At 37.3% G+C, this 11254-nt stretch overlaps 1 pseudogene; it reads left to right on the top strand.

Annotated features, from left to right (window-relative positions):
* Positions 1-5673: 5673 nt before the first annotated feature.
* Positions 5674-11254, top strand: part of LOC115419956 (zinc finger protein ZPR1-like) — a 6702-nt pseudogene continuing 1121 nt past the window's right edge.

Genomic DNA, 11254 nt, shown 5'->3' with positions numbered 1-11254 from the left:
AAAAGGGTAATTTTTGCCCACTTTTCAGCAAACATCATAAAAAGTCACACAAGGATAAGTGATACACATTTTTTGATGTTATATTCTGAAACTACACCATTTTTCCAATAAATTCAACACAAGATACTGCATGAAAGGTATACATTTATTCCACAATATTTTTTTCACAATAATGATACTCAAAGTTTCAACCTTGTCATAAAATCTCTCTGCATCACTGTATAATGTTATAAAAACCAACATGCTTCTGGACCTCACTGAGGCACGGGATTGACCCCATATTTAATGTTTGAGGAAATTACCAAAAATGGTCACTTGCCTGATAAAAAGGGTTAAAATGTACCTCAAGTTTATTTCTTAACTTCACATTGCTCCTCAGCTTCATGTTAAACTTAAACTTCTGCCTCATTTGGCGTCCACAATAACATCTGAGAACAGTGTTATTATGACCGTTTCTACTCTTTGTAGTCATTTTTATGTTATATTGTGAACGGAGATATACATAATTATATTAATTATTGCTATTATTTTATTATTATGTTCATATATTTATGCTTTCAAATACACATTTAGAAAATATATTCATACTAACGTGAACAGTGCAATTAATCTATGTCTTTGGGGCTTTACAGCTTTATTGCCCAGTTTAAAGTAATGAGATGAAATTACATTATTTTCTAGTAATTATTGTACTAGTTAGTGCATTCATTGGTGGTGGTGTGTGCTCTAGAATAAGCAGGTGTAGTGATCTCTGTCTGACTGTAAGACAGACCATCAGAGTGCGGTTCTAGTTCTGCTACATCTATACTTCACAACATTTTGTTTCCGTTTTGCTCTTATTATATCTGCATTTGTGGTTGATGTGCATACTTCTGTTCTACTAATTTTACTACAACTTCTTGTGTGAAAATACTTTACAATAAGCAGCCTATCTGTCTAATCCGTTTATTTCTTGTCTTATCCCTGCAGATTATGCATTTTACAGAGATATCTTTATGGCCAATTTGCATATAACAGGTGTAACGTTGGCATCTCATCATTCATTTTCCCCTTCTATGGAAGCTCGCTCTACATCATTACACTTGAATTCGGAGTGGTACTCAATCAAACCTTAGGATGTTAATAAAATATGCTAGTAACCCAGATGAGATGAATAATTCCAGGAGTCAAGTGTACTTTCCAGCCCACCAGGTCGGGCATGTGCGGCCCGTACGTCACGCTCTGGGAGGAGATCACTGGCTCTCGTGGTGGTCGCACGGCGGCTAAGATGGTGCTGATGGAAGGAGGGGAAGGCAGGTTTGGCATGGTGCGCTGCATGATAAGGCTTGTGCACCGCTGTGGACAGCACTGGGACTGTGCTTATCAGTCTGTGTCAGGGTCTATCATCTGTCATGTTTACTCCTCAGGTGTGCTGGCTGCTGGCTGACTGCTCTACCAAGGCTCCTTCATATCAGCCGGCTGAGAGCGAACCGGTAGCGCAAACAGAAACCCGCCCACCGTCGCTTCCGCTGCCAACCAAACCCTCCTATTTACGCCGTCTGTTTGTATTTACACCTGTTTTTTCCAAAAGTTTACTTGTTACATTAGCCCTTCTCCAATCTCATCCCTCCACATCTTGCTTTGGTCTGTGAAGCCAAAGCCCAGCTCAGACCAAAGACTCGCAACGGTTTTAAGATGTTGCTGTAGAAAGTGTGAACTGGAATCACCTGCGACTCAGTTTGGCAAATGTATCACCCATGGCTGGTTTTAAGATAAAGCATTGCATAGTGTAGGTTTTTTTCACAGTAGCTCACCAGAAGGACATCAGCCATTTTTCTGATGAGAAAAATTTTTAGTCTGCTCTTCTTTTCTTTTATAGTTGGATGCTTCTATAAAACTGGGTTCATTTTGGTACCTGGCACTTTGCTAGCTTTTTAGACCCAATAATAAAAGTAATAAATATAGTATAAATAATTTGTAACTGCTAGAAGATGGATTGGATTTGAGAAGATTCATGGTAGATAAGGTATTATTTAACTATTTGCACATACTGCATGACAACAAAGTATCAACAGGAACATTTTCTTTCATGTCCCCAAAAAAAAAAAAACCTTGATTGCATAATCATTGTTTTTGATGATTTTTGATGGTCTAATAATTTTTTTCGCAACTGTATGAACACTGGATTTTGGATTTATTTTTACACAACAGCAAAAAGCAGTATTATGTCGTTGGCCATTATATATCATGTATAGCCTCGTTTCCACTGCGTGGTATCGGCTCGACTCGACTCGGCTCAGCTCGGCCTTTTTGGGTTTCCATTACGAAAAAGGACCTGGAATCTGGTACCCGGTACTACTTTTTTGGTATCACCTCCGCTGAGGTTCCAGGACTGGGGACCAGATACTAAACCGTGACGTGTACACACTGCAGACCACTGATTGGTCTGACAGTTTTCTCTGTGACCCACCGTTTTACAATAAACAGATGCGGAAGTGGACAGTAAATATAGCGGTACATTAATTCACATGATAACAGCCCAAAACTACACCATGGTCGGTCGAGGAGAATCAGTCTTTGGTGGCCGACGTAAAAATTCAGACGAGACAACACGCAACGAGCGAGTTTTCAGCAACTCTCTGAACAGACGACACAGAAGTAACGCGCCGCATCGCTATGACGACCAGGTACTGTAAAGTCAGTAGTATCTTGAAATAGAAACAGTCTCCAGGAATATCGAGTCGAGCTGAGCTGAGCCGAGCCGGTTCCATGTAGTGGAAACACGGCCTTTATATATCATGTATGTTTCTAATTAAAGCAGATGATAACTTGCTTCCAGTGTCAACGTTGGCAATGTTTGATTTTGCTTAGCTCCTTCACTGTCAAAACAAACTGAAACAGTTGGTCACCATTACGGTCAGTCCATTACACCTCCATTTAGTCCTCTCCTGCTCCTTTCTTTCTGTCACATACTATCATTTAAATCTGCCAACTTCAGTGTAAAATATGTTTTGTTATTCACATATTCTGTCTCTGTGGTCCACAAGAAATAATGATCCTTACCCTGGGCCCTGCAATAGTGTTGCAACTGGGTCTGTATATCTGTACTCGTAACTTACAAACCGCAGCACATTTTGGCTTGAAAAGTTTATATTTGTAACTGCTAGAAGATGGATTGGATTTGAGAGAATTCGTGGTAGATAGGGTATTATTTAACTATGTATTTGGACATACTGCATAACAACAAAGTATCACAGGAACATTTTCTTTCTCTTCCAAAAAGTAAATTAAAAAAAAAAAATGTTCCTGAGCTAAGAGCTTCTATTAATTTCATTTCTAAATCTGCCACATTCTCATAATCCTGAACTCAGTAACTTCAGATTTGGTATTTGGGTGCTTCTATGAAACTGGGTTTATTTTGGTACCAGTTTTTTAGACCCAATAATAAAAGAGAAAGGTAGACATATTTCCCCCCAGGATGTACCTAATGATGACTTCAGATAATGCAAAAATAATTATACTCTTACTATGAGCCATCCTAAAATTAATGAATTTTTAATCAAATACTGGGGCCAAAAATAGGTTCGAAATTGGGACATGAAAAGCTACCTAGGTGTCAGTGCATTTGATCTGGAAAACGTGGCTGTAAATTGTCTTATATACCGCAATAAATAAAGACACTGTGCTAAATTTGACAATCCTAGTGGTTTTTCTAATCCAGACACGCAGGTTTTTTGTGAATCGGCAGTCTCATACCAGGTTTCGCATGTAACCCATTGTGTCCACTTATGTTACATGCATAATCTGCCTATTTAAATGCAAATAAATCCTAACAGAGGTCATTTTTGTGGAAAAACTCCACCTTGCATAATTAGTTTGATTCCCAAAATGTATACCGCAGTAAATAAAAACACTGTGTTAAATTTGTCGATCCTTGGTTTTTCTAATCCAGACATGTGGGTTTTTCATGAATTGGCAGTCTCATTCTAAGTTTTGTGTGTAACCCATCATGTAGAGAGCTTCAAAACTCATGTATCAAATATGATACGTTTGGCGTTATAGGGTTGAGTGAGTGATTTTTGATGGCATCGTACAAATACAGTTCTTTTCACTGGCATTCCGATAAGAACATGCATTCAACATTGATTTGATGATGAACGAAGCCTTAAAAATGGCAGATCATGACATATTTTTGTACATTTGTGTCCTGAGGAGACACATTATGGTTATATGAGTCTCACCGCTCAAAACATGGAAATCACTGCTCTGAGAACACTATCTTGTTTTTATGCTCGCACTGTTTCAACAATAGAAGAAATTCCATTGCAGTAAATAACATATTACAAATTCTAGCCCGGCACAAAAAGAAGCAAAGTGAGTCACGGATACAAAAATGATGTATTGTCTCATTTCGTTGAGTTGATGTGGAGTGGCCTGTTTTTGCACAGTTGCAGACTGGTGCTTTGCAAGTACTAGCAAGTTTTCAGCTTGTATCGCTGCGAATCTTGTCGCTGAAATCTTTGTATGGATGCGGTGAGTCATCTCTTAACATACAATCAACAAACCCAAGCACGGCAGAGCCTGATTTAAACAAGCACTTGTTCACTCTTCTTCCAGTTCAATGGCAATTTGTCAAGACCACTCAGTCCGTTCCTCACACATAAATTTCACATTTATGTTGCCGCTCTTATACGAGCTGAAATGTGCTTTTTAAAGAGTCCAAGGTCCTCATTCGAGCTGAGGATACAAAACCATGACGCCGTGACATATACTGAGCCCAGTGGAAATTTAGCTGTTCTGTTTAATCTTTGCAAACAAGATGTGTGTGTGTGTGTATGTGTGTGTGTGTGTGTGTGTGTGTGTGTGTGTGTGCGTGTGTGTGTGTGTGTGTGTGCAAAAGAGAGAGTGTAACGCATACGAGCAGAGAAAAGGTGAGGGGAAAAGTTCAAGGAAGAGAGAACGAGAGATTTGAGAGAGATTGTCAAAATGTCACAGGTGGAAATGTCAGCATGGAGGTGGAGAGGAGTCAAACTGAGCCGGAGCAGGAGGTTGAAACTAATTAGTGTCTGTGAGTCAGAGCGAGTGGCCCTGTGTGATGTCACCGAGTCCCTGTCCTCTGTGTCCACGGCCGGAGACAAGCACGGGGACCAGCACGTCTCGACCTCTGGCCTTTGTGACGAACACGCTGTACTCTGCTCTGTTTTACTGCCGCGTAGCCTCCGGTCTCCAGGCTCCAGCCCTGGATGTGTCGACTGTAATGACCTCATCGCTATTTTTGCGGGGTCACACTCACGCCTGCTGTGACTGTCGATGTGTTTCTGCGAAAGGGAGCCCCCCCCCAACATATACCACCACACTACTACTACTACTACTACCGTCTGCACCGTTCAAGTCTCTTATCTCTGACAGAGCACAAGCAGCTGCTGCATGACTGACAGCGGAATCAAACCGCTGTAGCGAAGACCGTCCGCCTGACCATCTCGCCGGTAAATCAATGTAACACTGGAGCAAATCAGAGCAACGTATGAGAAGTGGCCTCTGTGTTCCTGTTCTGAGAGGCAGATGACCACGGTCTGTGTCATGCTGTTTTCTCCTCAGTGTGGTATCACGGGAAGACAGGCAGTCAGCCACTGTGAAGGAGTGTGTGCTTGGGAATGACAAACACCCACTTGATCTTATGAACCTGCATAACAAATGGTTCTCGGAGCCTCCAACATGACCAAGGCCAAGAGAGATAGAAAGGTTGAGGAATTCAGACAGCTCACACCAACAAAGCATGACAGAATTCTGAGAAATGTGAAGACGTTGTCCAAGGGCTGGAACTACATCGATGTTGAATTGAGATCTGGTGTGTTTGTCAGACTCACTCCAACAGCTGCTTTATTTATTATTTATTTATTTATTTATGAATTGCGAAGTCTACACACGTTATTGCTGCTTGTTGACGTGGGTTGGATGGTCCTGCCTTGTGAACTTGTGAACTTAAGCACAAGCATACTATTATTATTATTGATTATTTATTGTTATATATTTAATTTTTCATTTAAATTTTTTTTTATTTGAATTTTATCCTGTTTGATATATTAATTTATATTCTCATACATTATGTTGTTTTATCTCACTCCTTCATTTTTACATTGATTTGACAGCATCATGTTACGTTATCTCTGCCCTGTTTACTCTGATTCACTTAATTTATTCAAAGTGTCATGTTTTTCCATTTGCTGTACACATCTCTCTTGTTGTGTTGCTTCTGTTTTAATGTTTGTACTTGCATCTTGTATCCTGCTGTTGTGCCCTCTGCTTTGTCTGTCAACAGCACTTTGTAAACTTTGTTTTTAAAAGGTGCTGTATAAATAAAGCTGTTATTATTATTATTATTATTATTATTATTATTATTATTATTATTATTATTATTATTATTATTTCTAAGTGTATTTCTAGTCTGCCTCTATCATATACTGTTGCCCATAAAGCTGGAATAAAATATTTGGACCTCTTCTCAGGAAATAATTCTTAAAATGTGATTTATTCTTGATAAAGTGTAACTGGGACTCAGTATATAATCATTGCACCAGGTCAAAGGTGATCACTCATGTGTATAAATAGGAATAAAAAAAAAAAGGAATATGTCTGAAAAGTAATATACAGCGACAGTGTATTTTCAGCTTTTTAGACCCACAATAAAAGAGAAATTTAGACATATTTCCCCTCAGGATGTACCTAATTGATCTCATATTAATGCAAAAAAATAATTATACTCTTGCTCTGAACCATCCCAAAAATGAATTTTTAATAAAAATATTGTGCCAAAAATAGGACCAAAACTGGGACATGAAAAACTACCTAGGTGTCAGTGCATTTGATCTGGAAAACATGACTGTAAATGGTCTTATATAGTGCTATAAATAAAAACACTGTGTTAAATTTGTCAATTTTAGTGGTTTTTCTAATCCAGGTTTTTATGAATCGGCAGTCTCATTCCAGGTTTCGCATGTAATCCATCGTGTCCACTCATGTTACATGCAGAACCTGCCCATTTAACACAAACAAATCTAACAGTGGTAATTTTTGAAACACCCTGCCCTGCATAATTAGTTTGATTCCCAAAATGTACCTGCGAGAGACTAAAAAGATATTTTAAAAAATAGTAGTAATTTTTTTTTTTTTCATGTCCTTTTTACCATGTTACACACAGATTTTTATACAAAAATATAAAATAAGAAAATATAAAAATGTGGTTTATCTGAAAAATAGTTTCTCTTTTCTCAGTTATGTATTTTTAAAATAGACCCAAAATGCTTCCAAATTTGCTTCATAACATTAGTTTACATTTGGTTTGAATTTTCAGCCTCCATGTCCTGTTTTCAGGTACCAGTTTCATAGAAACACCCAGTTATGAGGCCACACCAGTCCTTCTAAGCCTCTCCAGGGGCTCTAGGGTTATGAGTAAAATGTATTCAATATTTTGATATGTCTATTAATTTTCTTCACTTTCATTCATTATTAGTATTATTCAGTATTCATCAAATTATAAGTGATGACCAGAGCTATGTGAATCATCAGTCATAATAACACAACAAAACAAAAACAAACAAGAAGAAACAAGACAATAATGATATAATATAAGAATGATATAAAGGTACATGTCCTGTTGGCTAAACAATTTATGTTCCTAATATAAAATGATCATCTGATTTCATGCTGTAAATAATCAATTCAGATCATTTGTAATTTTTGTTTAATGCTTTAAATTTTACTGTGTTACACGCAGATTTTTTTATGAAATATATAAAAAAATTATATCTGAAAAATAGCTTTTCTATTATCTTAGTAAATATTTATTTTAAAATAGACCTGAAGTGCTTCCAAACTTGCTCCATAACATTAGTCTACATCTAGTTTGAACTTTTAGCCCCCATTTCCTGTTTTTAGGGACCAGTTTCAGAGAAGCCCCCAGATGTACTTATCATCTTTGGCACTAGAGTTTATTCTTACTGAAACACTAACCTGGAAAAAAGGTTGTAAGTTTACTAGTGCTACTTTTGTGGCAGTTCCCAAATGAATTTTTCTCTCTTTTTAACCTTTATTAAATGATTTATCACTATTTATTATAACATCATCCTCTTTATTTTGCATTTTTTCTGGTATTTTCCTACCTTTTAATTCACTGAACATGTAGATGTTCATTAAAGCTCAGCGTTATGCCCCCTCATGGGGAACACAAGGATAGAGAGGCACCAGGGGTTACAAAAATAGACGTTTTTTATTAATAAAATAAAGTTGTGGGTTTAAAGCTGTCCATGTGTCCAAGGTCCATCACCTCACCCCACGCACCAATGGTCTCCAGGTATCTGGGGAGAAAGAAAGGAATGCAGCAGAGAAGTGGCCCAATTTATGGGCCAGGGACGCTGGACCCAGGTGACCCTGATTAACAGACCCCCCCCCCCCAGCAGGACGACAGGAGCCATCACACTCAGATTAAAGGTGAGGGTTATTATATCAAAAACAGAGAAACTGAATAAAAAGCGACTTTTTCAGCAAATCTATCATTAACTGAACATAAACGAAGTGTGTCCATCCACTGTCGTTGATCCAACTCCATGGGTTTTACTGGTGAATCAGTGTTGTAGAAGATGGCAGTGTTTCCATGGTAACTACGGAGCCTCTGAACGTCCAAATGGGTCATATCTGATGACCATGAGAAAATGACAAACTGTATTTTGCACCAATTATTTACATGTGTTGATAGGATTAGTGGATCAATATTAACCCATAAAGACCAAAAGAACAAAAAGCTGATGAAACAAAGTAAGTCTCCTTTTCTTAAAGATTAGAGACTACAGTTTGACAAAGCACTCATGTATATAAGGAGAGACAATAGTTATTTCTGTTTACACCAATGTCTGGTAAAAACTATGAGCCAGGAAGGGCAAACACAGGCTTCAACACTTGGTTTAAGTGTGGAATTAGGTTTCCAGTTTTTATAAAGCTAATAACTTCATATCATTTGAGCAACTTAAAGACATATACAATTTCCAGCAAAGTATCTCTTAACTATCTCCCAAAACAAAGTTTATATAGGTTAACCCTTAAAGACCCAGTGCTACTTTTGTAGCAGTTCACAGATGATTTTTCTCTTCATTTTAACCTTTCTTAAGTGATTTATCACCATTTATTATAATTTAGGCTCTGTATTTGTGCTTCTTTTGTGATAATTATGTATTTTTCTATATTTAATTGACTGATCATGTAGATGTTCATAAAAGCACAGAGTAAAGCTGAGAGTTATTACATTGAAAATGGAGAAAACTGGAGAAAAAAATGACTTTTTCAACAAAATCTCTCATTAACTGAACATAAACCAAGTGTCTCCATCCACTGTCATTGATCCAACTCCATGTGTTTTACTGGAGAATCAATGTTGTAGAAGATGGCGGTGTTTCCATGGTAACTACGGAGCCTCTGAACATCCAAATGGTCATATCTGATGGCCATGAAAACGACAAACTATTTTGCACCAATTATTTACATGTGTTGATAAGATTAGTGGATCAATGTTAACCCATAAAGACCCAGTGCTACTTTTGTGGCAGTTCACAGATGAATTTTTCTCTTTATTTTAACCTTTCTTAAGTGATTTATCACCATTTATATAATATAGACTCTGTATTTGTGCTTCTTTTGTGATAATTATGTATTTTTCTATATTTAATTGACTGATCATGTAGATGTTCATAAAAGCTCAGATTAAAGTTGAGGGTTATTATATCAAAAACAGAGAAAACTGAAGACAAAATGACTTTTTCAACAAAATCTATCATTAACCTGTTTAACCCTGACCATATTTTCAGGGGAAAAACGCCTAAAAAGACATACCCAAAGTAAATGAAGAATTACTTCACAATAATAAGGTTCATATGGATGTTCTTGGTGTCTATGGACATTTAGAGACCTCACAGAATCTATTCCCATTGTCTAAAATATTGTATCTATTACTATGCCTGAGTAACAGTAACAAACTAAAAGAAAATTCGAATTTTTTATCCTCGCCTGTTTTTTTTTTTTCCGGCTGGATTGACGATGATATGTATAAACTAGAAGCACTCGGAGCGCAGACCTCCGCCAAGGCTGATCAGTGGCGCCCCCCGTGGGCTCCCCCACCCCCGATCACCACCAAAATTTAATCATTTCTTCTTTATCCCATTTCCAACAAACCCTGAAAATTTCATCCAAATCTGTCTGTAACTTTTTGAGTTATGTTGCACACTAACGGACAGACAAACAAACAAACAAACCCTGGCAAAAACATAACCTCCTTGGCGGAGGTAATTAATTGTTCGTGTCAGAGATTTTTAATAGCGTATATTTCACCCCACAAAGATTAAAAATTATGTTTGACCATTAAAGTTTGCACTAAATACACTTTTGATGTACTTTTATTAACATTAGGGTCTAAGCTTTGAGCAAAAGTTGAAAAAAACATCCATTGTCCTGATTTATTATATTTTTATAGTAGATGAATATATAAATCTTTTAGGCCCGCAGGCCAATAGGGCTATTATTAACTGAACATAAACCAAGTGTCTCAATACACTGTCATTGATCCAACTCCATGTGTTTTACTGGTGAATCAATGTTTTGTATAAGATGGCAGTGTTTCCATGGTAACTACGGAGCCTCTGAACATCCAAATGGGTCATATCTGATGACCATGAAAAGACGACAAACTGTATTTTGCACCAATTATTTACATGTGATGATAGGATTAGTGGATCAATGTTAACCCATAAAGACCCAGTGCTACTTTTGTGGCAGTTCACAGATGAATTTTTCTCTTTATCTTAACCTTTCTTAAGTGATTTATCACCATTATTATAATATTCGGCTCTGTATTTGTGCTTCTTTTGTGATAATCATGTATTTTTCTGTGTTTAATTGACTGATCATGTAGATGTTCATGAAAGCTCAGATTAAAGTTGAGGGTTATTATATCAAAAACAGAGAAAACTGAAGACAAAATGACTTTTTCAACAAAAATCTATCATTAACTGAATATAAACCCAGTGTCTCCATCCGCTGTCATTGATCCAACTCCATGAGTTTTACTGGTGAATCACTGTTGTAGAAGATGAAGGTGTTTCCATGTTCACTACGGAGCCTCTGAACGTCCAAATGGGTCATATCTGATGACCATGAGAACATGACAAACTGCATTTTACACCAATTATTGACATGTATTGATAGGAATAGTGGATCAACAGGTATTAAACAG

The sequence above is a fragment of the Sphaeramia orbicularis genome, chromosome 5 (genome assembly GCF_902148855.1).
Source record: "Sphaeramia orbicularis chromosome 5, fSphaOr1.1, whole genome shotgun sequence".
In the NCBI taxonomy this organism is placed as follows: domain Eukaryota; kingdom Metazoa; phylum Chordata; class Actinopteri; order Kurtiformes; family Apogonidae; genus Sphaeramia; species Sphaeramia orbicularis.
The sequence above is the reverse complement of the archived record's forward strand: the minus strand, read 5'-3'. Positions and strand labels throughout refer to the sequence as shown.